At 40.2% G+C, this 15,217-nt stretch overlaps 1 protein-coding gene across 5 annotated transcripts in view; it reads right to left on the bottom strand.

Moving 5' to 3' along the window:
- Positions 1–15,217, bottom strand: part of DIAPH1 (diaphanous related formin 1) — a 105,625-nt gene that overhangs the window by 77,859 nt on the left and 12,549 nt on the right. The gene's annotated exons all lie outside the window — the stretch shown is intronic.

Below are 15,217 nucleotides of genomic sequence, written 5' to 3'. Positions count from 1 at the left end.
CCCCCCCCCCCCCCCCCCCCCCCCCCCCCCCAGTAAAGACCTGCACAGACTCAATCTGATGACCAATACACCTATGAAACATACTCTATTAGTAAACAAGGACATGCCAACTAAAACCACAATGATAATGCTTCCCGCTCTTAAGATGGGCAAACATTTTCATGTCTGTCTAGTTGTAGAGGAGCGGGAGCTCTCACACTGTTAGTGGTAATGTAAATTGCTCTGGCCACTTTGGAAACCAGCAAGGCATTATCTAGTGAAGTTAAATATGTATATGTACAACTCATCAATTTCTATAAATCTACCCTGCAGAAACTTGTATGTATGTACCAGGATGTGTATAACAAGAATGTTCACAGCAACACCAGAGTAACTAAAACAGAGACCAATCCCAAGAGCCATCAAGAGTAGAACAGATACCATGTATCTTGGAGAACAATTATACAGAAAAATTAAATGAACTTAGAGCTACTTACAAACATTAAGATTGAATTTATTTCATTTATATGCAGTTTAAAAACATGGACACATATTATTTAGAATGTAAAATTATAAAAGGAATGATGATCACAAATGTCAAAACAGTGCTTACTTGGGGTGAGTGGGTGAGGTGTGACTGCAGAAGGGGAAAAGGGGCTTCTAAGGGGCTCACAATATTCTACTTGGTTTCATTATTCTATGTTTTATGTTCTCTTCTATGTACATGCCATACTTAGAAAGAAAGAGAAAGAAAGAGAGAAAGAAAGAAAGAAAGAAAGAAAGAAAGAAAGAAAGAAAGAAAGAGAAAGAAAGAGAGAAAGAAAGAAAGAAAGAAAGAAAGAAAGGAAGGAAGGAAGGAAAAGAAAAGGGAACAAGCAGGGTGGTAAAGTAGGAATTCTTTGCCCTAATACTTAATTTTAAACCATTATTTCTTTTTGCTCATGTTATTAAGTCAGTTAAATCCAGTGTAAACTGTGAATCTTAACTTTTCCCACCATGGTCCAGAGGAGGTCAAGCTTCCACTGACTGAGTGCTAATCACATACCTGAAGCTGTTAAGAACCTTGCTCAGAATCGATGGAGTTTAAAGTTACTTTATGTGTGCTGTTAACTAGGGACTGAAGACAGAAGGATGGTGAGGCAGACAGCAACACCCAAGGACACTAACAGTTCTTTTTGTCACCACCCTTAGTTACTACCTGGCACTTGCGAAAACAAGCTACAAAAAGGATGAGGATGGGGGAGCCTGGGTGGCGCAGTCGGTTAAGCGTCCGACTTCAGCCAGGTCACGATCTCGCGGTCCGTGAGTTCGAGCCCCGCGTCAGGCTCTGGGCTGATGGCTCGGAGCCTGGAGCCTGTTTCCGATTCTGTGTCTCCCTCTCTCTCTGCCCCTCCCCCGTTCATGCTCTGTCTCTCTCTGTCCCAAAAATAAATAAAAACGTTGAAAAAAAAAATTAAAAAAAAAAAAAAAAGGATGAGGATGTACAATTTAGGTTGCCACAGCCACGGTTAAACTTATTTGTACCTAGAGCAGTTGCTTCTAGGATCTGGTCCTCCAAACTCAAAATGTTCCTCAGAACCAATCAATAACCCCAACCATTCTGGGATGGATGTAACACAGGTAACAGAACTTGGGTCTAATGAAACAGTGCCAGCTGGATCGCTCACAGCTACAGGTTAAAGTTAAAGAAAGGAAACCAGCAACTTGTTCCTTCTGCCTACAGACTTTATTTCCTTTCTGCTCATCCCTACTAACGCTATGTAAGTTTACAGAATTATTATCTCCTGCTTGACTTACTGTAACAGCTTCCTAACTGATCTCCCTACCTCCAGTCCTGTCTACCCAACACTAAATCCATTATCCATATTACATCCAAGAGTAATCTTTCTAAAATGACACGGTGTCCATGGTATTTCCTCATTTAAAACACTTCAGTGGCTCCCTACTACTACCCTCAGGTTAAAATCCAAATTCCTTAGCGTGGAATAGGACATTCCTTCCTGGATTCTCCCCCTCATCTCTTGCAAACCCTCGCATCCCAAACTAGTTGCAGGTCCACAAATAGATCATGCTGTCTTACCACCCCAGACTTTCCCTAGGCTGCTCCTTCCCTCAGTCTAGACTGTGCTCTCAAAGCTAAATCAAACAGGCCCTGCAGGATGATACCTCCTCTAATTGGACAAGTGCTTCTCCTTATGTTTCCACAGTAATAGGTACTTGACTGCCTCATAGCACTACTTGTGGATTACAACTGTCTCTTGACTGTCTGTCTCCTCTACCCCTTTCCAGACTAAGTTCCTTCAGGGCAGAGCCTGAGACTCAGTCATTATATTTCCTATGAACAAATACCACCATCTGGGGCTGCTTTCCTAAAATACCAAACCCGGAAGAAGCTCTCAAATTTATTCACTGTGTCAATGAAAAAACTGAAGCCTAGACAGGTAGAGTAAATCATGGAAGTCACATGACCAGCAACAAGCTGGGAATGAACTCTAGTCTCCATATTCCGAAGCCCAAAAATCTTTGCATTCTCCAAATTCTTGTGTCTTGGTCCCACTTAATGCCCACTAACTCTTGCCTTTGATATCAAAGTAAATATAACTTTTCATAAAAAGAAAGATACCACTTTCCCTTGCTTTCCTTGGTACATTAGAAACAGATTTACTTACTTAAAAAATTAACCACATTTTAGTGGTCAGTTTGAGTAAGGAGAGCAAAAATGATGCATGCAGGATCAAAGTTGTATTTCCTCAAAATTTCCAACAGAGGGCAGCAACTACCAAGAAAGCGAATCACCCTACAGACAAAATTCAGTTTCAAAACCCAACAGAACACCCAAATAGCAAGCTCAATTCAATTACTGAAATGGAACCTGCTCCTACACTATAATGAGGGTGTACTGTTTATTGACTTAAAACTATGTGTGTTTTCCTTACAAGTCCTAGGTATACAGTGCTTAAAAACAGTAAGCTTTGCTCAGTGTTTTCCTTGTATCATTAGTTGTTTTGTGGATTCTGAGATACAAAATGAGAAATTTCCAGATCATAAAAAGCATAAATGACTAAAGGTAGTGAAGTCCAGGAAGATAAATGCTGCTGGAGCTATAGTTGTGGCTAACACCTCAAATGTCCAAGCTTTTTCACTAGGTTCTCTAATCACCCTACCTGCCTCTAAATGCCTCTCCTCTCAAAATTCTCCTTGCTTGCTGTCAATTCTCTTCTGCCCCCAACCAAACTCTTGCTCTCCTAGCCTGTTGGCACTCACTACTTCATCTTCCTGTCCTTCCTACTGAGTCTTACCCTAAAGCCTTTAACTATAAAACACAGATACTGGAAGAAGCATAGATACTAAGTGAAACCTTTCATAATATCCAAGTCTGCTCATGAATACAGATTAACAGGAACTACTAGATAAAAGTACCTAATGTCTTGACCCTTCTTGAAACCCTTCTGAATCTACAGAAAAAGAATTTTTGGAAAGATAACAATGATGAAAGGAGGAGCCTACAAGGTTGGAAGAATGAGAAAAGCAAAAGGGCAAACAAATTTTGAGGCTGTGAATAAACAGGACTAGCAGCAAACCCAGCAGGCCTAAGACAGCTGAATCCTAAACTAAAAGTAGGAAAAGCCAATAACCAAGCCGAACTATATTTAAAGGTCCTCAAAAGGTTCAAGATTTAGCAGCCCCAGGAACCTATGGAAATGGGAGTTGGAAGGGATAGGCTAAAAATAGGAGGACTGGTTGGAAGCTGTTTAAGAAGCACTTGGATCTACCGGTAGATCCTCCCTCCCCCACTCCCCCAGTCCTCCTGGCCCATACCACTGGGAGAGTACCCTCCCTTACTCCAGCAGAAAGAAGTATATTCTTTTTTTTTTTTTTTAAAGTTTATTTATTGATTTTGAGAGAGAGCGTGTGCCCATGCATGCGAGAGGGAGCAGTCGAGGAGAGAGACAGAATCCCAAGCAGGCTTTGCACAATATCATTAGCTTGGAGCCCGATGAAGGGCTGGATCCCACCAACTGCAAGATCAAGAGTCTGACACCAAATAGACAGCGCCACTCAGGTATCCCTGGAAGTTTTATGCTTACAAGAAAGTAAAGTAGGGTCTGTGACTGGGAGATGCCAGGCACAGTTGTGGGCAGGAATCCTATACCAAAAAGAAGAGTAATCAAATCTATGCATATTACCTACTAAGACACCTAGCACCTTCCCCCTTAAAGTTTCTCAGAACCCCAGCAGCATGGCCCTTACCATTGAGGCGGTAAATTGGTAGACTCTTGTCTGGGAACTGAAAAATGACCTAAAACTCCTGACACAGTCCAAGTAGATCACTCTGGAACTCTGCAATCTAATATGGTAGCTACTACCCACATGTAATAACTTACCACTTTTAATGTCATTAGTATGCCTGAGGGATGAATTTTACTTTAAATAAATTTAAATTTAAAAACTTGTATTTTATTGTTAATGTTAAACTTAAGTATGTTTGGAATATCCTGGGTATGTGAATCTACTTTGACCTGTAAAATTTATAAAGTCTAAATTTACCTCAACTACTTTTTATGAAAACTTAACATCTAAATTGAGATGTACTATATATAAATGTAAAACAACACTGGAGTCCAACAACTTAATACTAAAAACAAAATATAAAACATCTCATTAATAATTTCATGTTTACTACCTATTGAAATATTTTTATATATTGGATTACATAAACTAATATTATTACAATTAATTTCACGTTTCTTTTTTTTTTTTCTTTATGCCTTTTTCTGTAGCTGCCAGAAAATCTGATACATATGGAACTCACATTGTATCTCTACTGGACAAAGTTGTTCTACCATAAAGTGCACACTTAACAAACCAGTTCGTCTAGAGTTTCCAATCAGTTTGTTAGTCCCTCATTCTTAAACATTAGCAGACAACCCAGGTTATTGGACATTCGAGAAAAGCCACTAATGCAAGACATAAAAAAAGGGGGGGGGGGAGCTGCTTGTCATATATAGACTATGCAAAAAGATTTTCAAAATCACTAATATCCACAAAAGATAACATAATGCCATTTTAAGAAACATTCAGAGGAAAAAGAACACATAGAAACTGAAAACAGAACAGAAACTCAAGAGAAAGCTCAATAGGACGGGAAGATAAAAACTGAGGAATTCTCCCAAAAAGTAGAGTAAAAAGACAGAGATGGAAAAATAAGAGAGGAAAGGTAAGATCAGTTTGGAAGGCCCAATACGCAAATAATAGGAGAAAACAGGGAAGCAAGTTACCCAAGAAATAATGCAATAATATTTCCCAGTACCCAAGGATACGTCTCCAGCACAAAGGACAAAAATAGACCACACAAAGGCAATATTACAGTGAAATTTCAAAACACTAAATACAAAGAACATTCTATAACACTTGACAGAAAGAGTGAAAATTTGATGATATATAAGGTAACCAGAACAGATTTAGATTTTTTAAAAACAATACATGAAAAGCTAAATGACAATAGAACAAGACCTTTAAAAACACGAAGAAAAATAATTTTGAACTGAGAATTCTATACCCAACAAAGCAATCAAATTTTGAGTTCAGAATAGACATTTTCAGAAGCTTGAGCTTTCAAAATTTGTCCCTATACAACTCAGGAAGCTACTGCAGGATATGCTCCACCAAAATGAGGGAATAAACCAAGAAGGAGAAGACTTGAAACACATGAAAGAGGGGAATGAAATCTCTAGGGTAAAGATTGGAGCCGACTCTTTTGTCAGACAGCACAATTAAAAGGGAACTATGAGAACTGAGTCAAACCCTCCAATACTGCCATCACCATCAGCCACTTTTGTTCCGGGCTTTTAAAATGACAATAGCTGGTGAAGTGACCCAGCCAGATTCTTGGCTTATTGGAACCATATGTTAATAACTTCTTCACTTCCTTCCTCACTCTACTTCCAGGACCTCAAGGACACTCATTCCACCCCACAGAGTTTTTCTACTTTGACTTTTCCAGAAGAGCTAAGGTTAGCCATGGTAAGCTTATAAATAGAAAATACAGAGCACTGGACTCCCCTGACCATATTCTTGTTGGACATCTAGTATTGGACCCTCACCGCAGCCTAGCCAGATGTTCAACTATGGTGAGTTCTATGTTCTCTAGGCTTGGCCCAGTGATACCCTCATAAGGAGCCACTGTAAACTCTTGAGAGAATCTAAAGTCAGACTATGAGTCCAAGTACTCCGTTTATCTTCTCCGGGAGCTTCCATGTAGCTAACAGTGGCAATACTGTCATTTACACATACAGAGTAGGTTTTTACTTGTTACTCAAGTTCTATAATCATCTTTCATTTATTCAATTACTGATAGAAGCATTAAGAAAAAAAAGAGACAACTGGACCAAAATGGAGTCACTTGTACTAAGCCCCACATCAGCAAAACAAGGCTTAATATCTAACCTAAGTGTAGTTTCAGCCTCTCCCAGGAATGTCACCTTTAACCAGTTAATCTGGAATTATGTGATCAGCACTAGTGAGGTAATATGCACCATAGGCCCCCTGCCTCCCCCAAAGAAGGTGACCTTGCTTGAAACAATCCACTCTTTGTTAGACACTTCCTTTTTCCACTACCTTTTGCCTATAAAAGGCTTCCATTTTGCACAGCTCCTCAGAGCTCCTGATTTGCCAGATGGGATGCGACCCAATTCAAGAATAACTGAAAAAAGCTAATATGATATTCAAATTATTCAGGTGAATGTTGTTGTTTCACAGCATAAAGCATTTTATTTTAAAAAGGATAAGGAGCACCTGGGTGGCTCAGTCAGTTGGGCATCCGACTTTGGCTCAGGTCATGATCTCACAGTTTGTGAGTTTGAGCCCCACATCAGGCTTTGTGCTGACAGCGTGGAGCCGGCTTCAGATTCTGTGTCTTCCTCTCTCTCTGCCCTCCCCCACTAGCGCACTCTCTCTCTCTCTCTCAAAATAAATAAACATTAAAAAAATTAAAGAAAAAAATAGGAGTAAAAAAGGGGTATCTAGCTGTCTCAATCAGTACAGCATGTGACTCTTGATCTTGGGGTTGTGAGTTTGAACCTGAAGTTGGGTATGGAGATTACTTATATAAATAAAATTAAATGGAGTAAAAAAAAAAAATATTCCATAGAAACTACACTTAATTCAACAGAATTAGGTGAGGAAATAAATTTCTAAAGGTCATTAGGTGGTACCAGAAAAGAGCTCAACAAAATTGCATTTACTAAAATGACCTTCACTTCTCTAAAAGATACTCAGTGTTATTTACTAAATCTTATTTAAAGCAATAAAAATTGCTCAAAGGTGTACCGCATCAAAAGCAATAGCATCAAAAATAAATATACTTAAAAAATATATATTTTTTATATATTCCCTTTCCTTTTCCTTTTTTATATATTACCATCCCTTTCAAAGAATAACTCAAGGCTCTGATTCACTCACCACATCCTAATGTTATATGGGGTAAGATAAATCTTTTGGTTATCATCTACAGGAAATAAGAAACTTCCTAGACATTTTACAGTTTGGTTTCTATAAGAAACTAAAAACAAAAAAGTCCAAAGATCCCAAGGTATGCTGTATGGGCCAAACTAATTAAATGACTTAATGACTATGAAACATACCCTGATCAATTATTATAATAAATGCAAATGAACTATACAACTTATCTTCCATACTGGATTTATTGTTGTAGTGGTTGTATCTATTAACTCTTCAGCTTTTTTTTTTTTTAATTTTTTTAACGTTTATTTATTTTTGAGAAGAGACAGAGCATGAACGGGGGAGGGTCAGAGAGAGAGGGAGACACAGAATCCCAAACAGGCTCCAGGCTCCGAGCAGTCAGCACAGAGCCCGATGAGGGGCTCGAACTCATGGACCGTGAGATCATGACCTGAGCCGAAGTCGGACGCTTAACCGACTGAGCCACCCAGGCGCCCCACTTCAGTTTTTAAAAAGCAGGTGTATGGGACTAAACATGGCAGTCTTTTAGACAAGAGTTTCCCTTTGTTTCTTTGCCTAGCAACAGAACTGGCAATTTTTTAAACTCAAGGATATACAAAAAGCATTGAAGAGACTGATTGACCTCTATCCAATTTCCTGAATCTTTAACTTTTCTCACTCATCAGAAAAAGGGCATAGAATTCTCAAACAATTAAGGATGGTCTCTTGGCATAAGATGTTCATGTAGCCAAACAAAAAGCAATTAGGTAGCGTCTTAGCAGCAGAGAGGTTAGCAGAGATCTAATAAGAGATTAAGATTAGGGGCGCCTGGGTGGCGCAGTCGGTTAAGCGTCCGACTTCAGCCAGGTCACGATCTCGCGGTCCGTGAGTTTGAGCCCCGCGTCGGGCTCTGGGCTGATGGCTCGGAGCCTGGAGCCTGTTTCCGATTCTGTGTCTCCCTCTCTCTCTGCCCCTCCCCCGTTCATGCTCTGTCTCTCTCTGTCCCAAAAATAAATAAAAAAACGTTGAAAAAAAAAAAAAAGAGATTAAGATTAAACTTTACTGTGGGGCCCCTGGGTGGTTCAGTCGGTTCAGAGTCTGACTTCAGCTCAGGTCATGCATGATCTCTCGGTTCGTGAGTTCAAGCCGAGCATCGGGCTCTGGTGCTGACAGCTCAGAGCCTGAAGCCTGCTTCAAATTCTGTGTCCCCCTTTCTCTCCGCCCCACCCCTGCTTGTGCTCTGTCTCTGTCTTCCAAAAAAGAATAAACATTAAAAAAAATTTTAAAGATTAAACTTTACTTTGAACAGAGTACATTACATAGCAGAAAGTGTTTCTCATTTCCACCATTGTGCTTCACAGGAACAGTTCATCATGGATGTTAATCCCATGAACCATATGGCTTGCATACAGGTAAATGCAAACCCACAACTGCAAGCCTATACCTCAGTACTTTCTAAATGCTTTGTTCAGGCTAACTTAATTTTTTAAAAATTGTAATTAAAGTATAGTTGATACACAGTATTAGTTTCAGGTGCACAACACAGTGACTCAACAATTATATACATCATAAAATGCTCACTAAAGTAGTACAGTATTACTGACTGTATTCCCCACACTATACTTTTTATCCCCATGACTTATTTTAGAACTGCAAATCTGTAATCTTCTTCACCCATTTTGCCCATTCTTCCACTACTCTCCCTCTACTTAAAAAAAAAATTATTCAGGCTAACTGACAGGCTAACCAGACAACTACAACTACATTTGGGCTCTTGGCTACATGACTATCACCAGAACACTACAGCTGAATGGGTTTGGCCCCCACAGTGTAAGGATTCTAAGAGGCCCAGGATCCCTGGGAACTACAGGTTTTCTTTTTTTCAACGTTTATTTATTTTTGGGACAGAGAGAGACAGAGCATGAACGGGGGAGGGGCAGAGAGAGAGGGAGACACAGAATCGAAAGCCGGCTCCAGGCTCTGAGCCATCAGCCCAGAGCCCGACGCGGGGCTCAAACTCACGAACCGCGAGATCGTGACCTGGCTGAAGTCGGACGCTTAATCGACTGCGCCACCCAGGCGCCCCCAGGTTTTCTTATAAAACCTATTATCACAAAGCAATTCACTAACTGCCTCAGTACAGTCAATTCATACCTCTTCCTCTTCTGACATCCACCCTTGCTCAGGAGCTGTCTAATATAGTCTAAGGGAAATGTTTACAGGGATAGGTAAAACCCTAAGATGTCCCCCAGGATTCCTAGCGTGACATATGCACCCTGTATAATGACCACGAGGACTGTACTGTGCCAAGGTTGTATTATTCAGCACAATTGACTACTAAGAAAGGGAAATAATCTGCACAGCCTGACCCAATCACACGTGGCCTTTAAATGTGAGGTGAGATGTTAGAGACACAAGGATTCATCGTGTCATTTCTGGCTTGAGCATGAAGGGGGCCAAACGACTACAGGCAGCTTCTAGTAGCTGAGAGCCAACAAAGAAACAGAGACCTCAGCTCTACAACTCCAAGAAACTGAATTTGGCCAACACCTGAATGAGCTTGGAAGCAGATTTTCCTCCAGTGACTACAGATTTGAACTGGCCCAGCTGACTGACATACCTTGACTTCAGCCCTCTGATACTCTGAGAATGCAACCACACTATTCATACTGGACTTCTGACTAATGGAACTGTGAGCTAGTAAGTAGGTTTTGCTTTAAACTGCTGAGTTTCTTACGGAGCAGTAGGAAACTAACACGTTAAACAAAATGACAAAATCCACAATTTATCTAGAACTTTGGCTAATGGAAAAAGACCATGAGTCCTGATTTATTTCTAGCATCCTAAAAAACTAGAATTATGATTTTGAGCAAATCACTTTAATTCTTCATGCTTCAGTTCCCCTATTTATTAAAAACAAAGCAAAACCAGACACACACACCACTTGGGAACTATGAGATATAAAACGGAATGATGACAGATCATTCTGTAAAGGCAATTATGCTGTTCTTACTACAGAAACACCTATTTTAAAATACACACCTGAAGACTGGACTAGTTGACACTGTGCTCCAACAACACAAGGAAAAAGCTATTCCTCATCTATAAACTATACACTTAGCCACAGTCCATCACTTCACAAAAGGAACGAAAGGACTTACCAAGGTCAGGCTCTCAATATTTTCAATCAGACTGTTTATTGTAACTGTTTCTGTGGACCAGATTGTAAGTTGCTTGGGGGGAGAAACCCTTATCTTGTTCATTTCATATGCCCACTATTTAGTAAGTGTTTTAAGAATTATCATCACTACAGGCTTAAAAGCATCATCCTAACCACAGTACATTCATTCATTAATTCCTTTATTCAAATTGGGCAAACTGAGGAAATATTTCAAGTCAAAGTCTGTGACTGTTATGGACAGTTCAGTAAACTATGAAACCACACCTTCAAGAGTAACATCTTTCCCTATAAATGAGCACAGGGGACGCTGACTGATGCATGACACATGACACATTTTGAGTTGTCCTTGGGGAAAATATCCAATTATGGGACACATGTGACCGAGGGAGTCTTCCACTTCCTTTGAAAAGTAAGAAGACCCCCAGCCCTAGGGGCGCCTGGGTGGCTTGGTCAGTTAAGCGTCTGACTTCGGCTCAGGTCATGATCTCACGGTCCGTGAGTTTGAGCCCCGCGTCGGGCTCTGTGCTGACAGCTCAGAGCCTGGAGCCTGTTTCAGATTCTATGTCTCCCTCTCTCTCTGCTCGGCTCCTCCCCTGTTCACGCTCTGTCTCTCTGTCTCAAAAATAAATAAACGTTAAAAAAAAAAATTAAAAAAAAAAAAAGAAAAGTAAGAAGCCCTAAGACACAGGCTACCTATAGGTAAAATGGCAAGTGTCACTACAGCCAACAAGAATTTTCTTCCAAATCCTCATCTACCTACCCAGGAAGGATCAGGTAAGGTATATGTCATTCAGAATCATACGGAGCATGGTATGGCTCTGACTCATCTCTTTATTCTATCATGGTAATGACATCCAGTTCCTCAGGATGGTTCCTTAGGCAACAGAAGGTTATAAAGTGCACTTGAATTCAATTACCAATGAAAACCCCTCCAGCATGGCCGCAAAATTTGCCACATTTCCACTAACAAACAGTAAAGGCTGGGTAAGCTTTTCTTTTTATCTCTGTTTCAGTCTTATCCTTAGGACTGTGTCATCTCATAGGAATGGTATGAAGAATAAGACATAAAATGGATGGAAAGCAATTTGTTTTGCAAAGTGCTTTGTAAAAGTTAAATGAGATATGAGGATGGAACCAATGCAACTTTTCAGTCTCCCTTCCTCAATTTTCACTTCTCATACAGAAGTCAATCAGAACTATACAGAAAGAAATAATGGGTAATATCTTCAAATGTAGAGAAGAACTTTCCCTTCGATTTTCAAGAATGGCTCAAAGATGACACTGAATTAAGTATCTCATCTACCATTTACAGAGAAACAAACTAGATTCTGACATCACTATTAATTGATGCCAAAAGCTTCAACAGGAGTTGTGTAGAACTGGAGCACCCACTTCAAAAAAGAAAATAATGCAAAAAGGGTATCTCCAAAGACTAAAAGCAAAGCACAAAAAGGACCAAGAATTGGAAACCATCAACTATAAAGCTAACTGAACACTCTTAAGTTAAATAGGTTTAAGGGAAAGAAACCTCAAGATTACCTGGCAGTCCCCAGAAATGGAGATGGCTCCCTCAATGTTCTCCACAATCTCTAAGCAAAAACTGCTCAAGGACTAACACTTTAGCAGCTCATCCAGTTAGTTTCATTCTGCCTCGGCAGCCCCACAGCTAAAACTCACAATTGAACAGGTAACTTGTTAAAATTCATACAAGAAACAAAAGGAACACAGGAGAGTCCAAGATCTTGTATTCCTAATAAAGACCGTTCTTTCAATCTACCCCTTTCTTCCAGAAGCGGTATCTTTTTAGTGATACTACCCAGGGAGCCCTAAAAGATTCCAGGCAGTAGCACCAGTCGAGCACAAGTTAGAATTGTCCTAAAAAGAGTACTGGGTAACTAATTCCCCGTTTCATTAATTTAGTTAGAAATTTGAAGCAATTTACCTACAAATGCAAAGCAACCAACTCAATATCCCCACAACTGTCTAAATCAGGGTCTTCTTTCACCCAACTGTGATTAAAATGAGGGAAAAACTATCTTTAACATTAGGATTCAGTCCTCTGACAGGTCCAAAATGCATTCTAATAGTCCTCTTGTTAGTTCAAGAAGGCAAGCCTCTTGGGGAAAAGGAGAAGGCAACATTCTGCCTACTGCTTAGCTCATTTTGAAGCCTGGGACTGGCATAGCCTGCATCCTAGATAGCTGATAGCCTGGAGAAAAGAAGGCAAGTCCACTCAGGTTTCACTATTCCAGCTCAGCAGACAGGTGGAAGCCAGGCTGGGAACATAGCATTCCTCCTACAAGCCCATCCAAACAAACTGGCAGCCCCGTGCACTGTGAACCACCCATGGGCTGGGAAAACAAGCTGCCAACAGAGAAAGTGCTCAGATTCTGGAAGTCTTAGTTTCCTACCAGTGTCACAATGTGTGGCAGACATGACCACCTCTTTTGCTGTCAGGAAGGAAGTGCACATATAGTCTGTCATCTGGTGAGATATCAGTAAGCAAGTCTTTCCTTTCAAACATCCTAAGGTTCTGATAAAACTTGTGAATGCACACAGGTATCCCCCACTTTTCAAAAGTTCATATTAGGCCACTTTGCTTTTATGAAAGACCTATATAAGTACCTGTTTTCGCTAACCAAAAGAAATCCAAAAGAGATTTTCGCTTTTACCAAAAAAGGTGAAAAGTGAAAATAGCATTCAGCGTTTGTTTTCTAGCAAGCATTTTAAGAGAGGCAGGGCACCCCGAGCACAGCCACACTCAGCATCTCAGCATCAGGCCACCAGCGCTTTGAACGGTGTCTGTAAGCATCCATGTTTAAATTTTTTTTTCTTTTTTTTTCTTCAATGTTTATTTTTATTTTTGGGACAGAGAGAGACAGAGTATGAACGGGGGAGGGGCAGAGAGAGAGGGAGACACAGAATCGGAAACAGGCTCCAGGCTCCGAGCCATCAGCCCAGAGCCTGACGCGGGGCTCGAACTCACGGACCGCGAGATCGTGACCTGGCTGAAGTCGGACGCTTAACCGACTGCGCCACCCAGGCGCCCCTATAAGCATCCATGTTTAATCTCCATTTGTTTTGTGCATCTGTTAGCAAGATGTGACCTGAGGTATCAGAAAAGCCTAAGAGAGGTTATTTTTAGGAATGCTCGAAAAATCTTCCCTATAAATTAATGGTAAGTGCTTCTTTGCTTTATGCCATTTTGGCTTATGAAAGTTTTCATAGGAACACTCAACTTTTAGATGATGGGGGAAACCTGATTAGAAAACAATAATGTTAACCTGTTTTTCTAAAATGTCAACACATTTCTCCAGTTCCAAATACTTCACTTTCTTACTGGGTCTCTCTCTTTACTGCCTGCGCTTAGATTGTAATTGCTCCTTTAAAAGGGGGGTGTTGTCCATTCATTTGGAAATAGTCAGTGACTCAGGAATGCTGTTTCCCAATCTCCGTAGCAACTGTCTTCTCCTCCCATGTTGTGATGTGAGTAGCAGGACATCTACTCTTCCTCAAGGGTGAGCACATGTATGACACACCCAAGGCCTGGCTGACAGGAAGTTCCTGCAGCTGATATTACTTCTACATACAGGCACCAAGTATGAAGCCACCTTATTTTAAATCCCATTCTCAAGTCCTTCATTTCTAAATGATGGTTACACTTTTTTTTTTCTGTCCTCACGTCATTCCTAAATACACAGAAATAATCATAGCCTACTGATAATAGCTTAACCGATCCAAAAATTACACTACTACTCAAAAAGCCAGACTTGATCTTATGAAACCAAGTAAACATTTTCTGGGCCCCTACAAATTTAGAATAAGATCTGATTTTGAAAAAATCTTGCAGGGGAGGGGGGCAGGAGAGCAGGAGGCGAAATCTCATTACTCCTCTAACACCAGAAATACAAGCAAAAGTTAAAATAGGGTACTTCTGATACTTGGAGCAATTGTACTCGTGTGGAACTATGTTCTAACACAAATAAAGAATTTCAGGCCAAAGTACTTAGGCTACAAAGAAACTACCATGTATCATTTTTTTTTCTTTTTGGTTCTATCTACTTTAAAATAACTATAATTTCTGGAAAACAAGGTAGGGGGTTGTTTTACTTTATTTTTATACACATCTATATTTTCTTAGAAATATGTGTTTCACTTTTATAATAAAATATACATTTCCATTTCAAATAAAAGTAACATTTTTTAGATTAGAAAGCTAGAAAATGTTTATGATACATTGTTTTAAAAGCAGAAAACCTGTGTCAACTATAATTGCAACTTTGCAAAAACATGTGCATAGACATAATAACTAGAATATTCAAATACTAAGTGAAATAAAAATGAAAAGTAGAAATTTGGGGTTTAGATACTGTTATTTTGAAAATACATGTTTTTGGGGCGCCTGGGTGGCGCAGTCGGTTAAGCGTCCGACTTCAGCCAGGTCACGATCTTGCAGTCCGTGAGTTCGAGCCCCGCATCAGGCTCTGGGCTGATGGCTCGGAGCCTGGAGCCTGTTTCCGATTCTGTGTCTCCCTCTCTCTCTGCCCCTTCCCCGTTCATGCTCTGTCTCTCTCTGTCCCAAAAATAAATAAACGT

This window comes from Herpailurus yagouaroundi, unplaced genomic scaffold (genome assembly GCF_014898765.1).
Source record: "Herpailurus yagouaroundi ecotype Mexico unplaced genomic scaffold, PumYag 29, whole genome shotgun sequence".
Lineage (NCBI taxonomy): Eukaryota > Metazoa > Chordata > Mammalia > Carnivora > Felidae > Herpailurus > Herpailurus yagouaroundi.
This window is presented reverse-complemented; position numbering and strand designations above follow the sequence as displayed.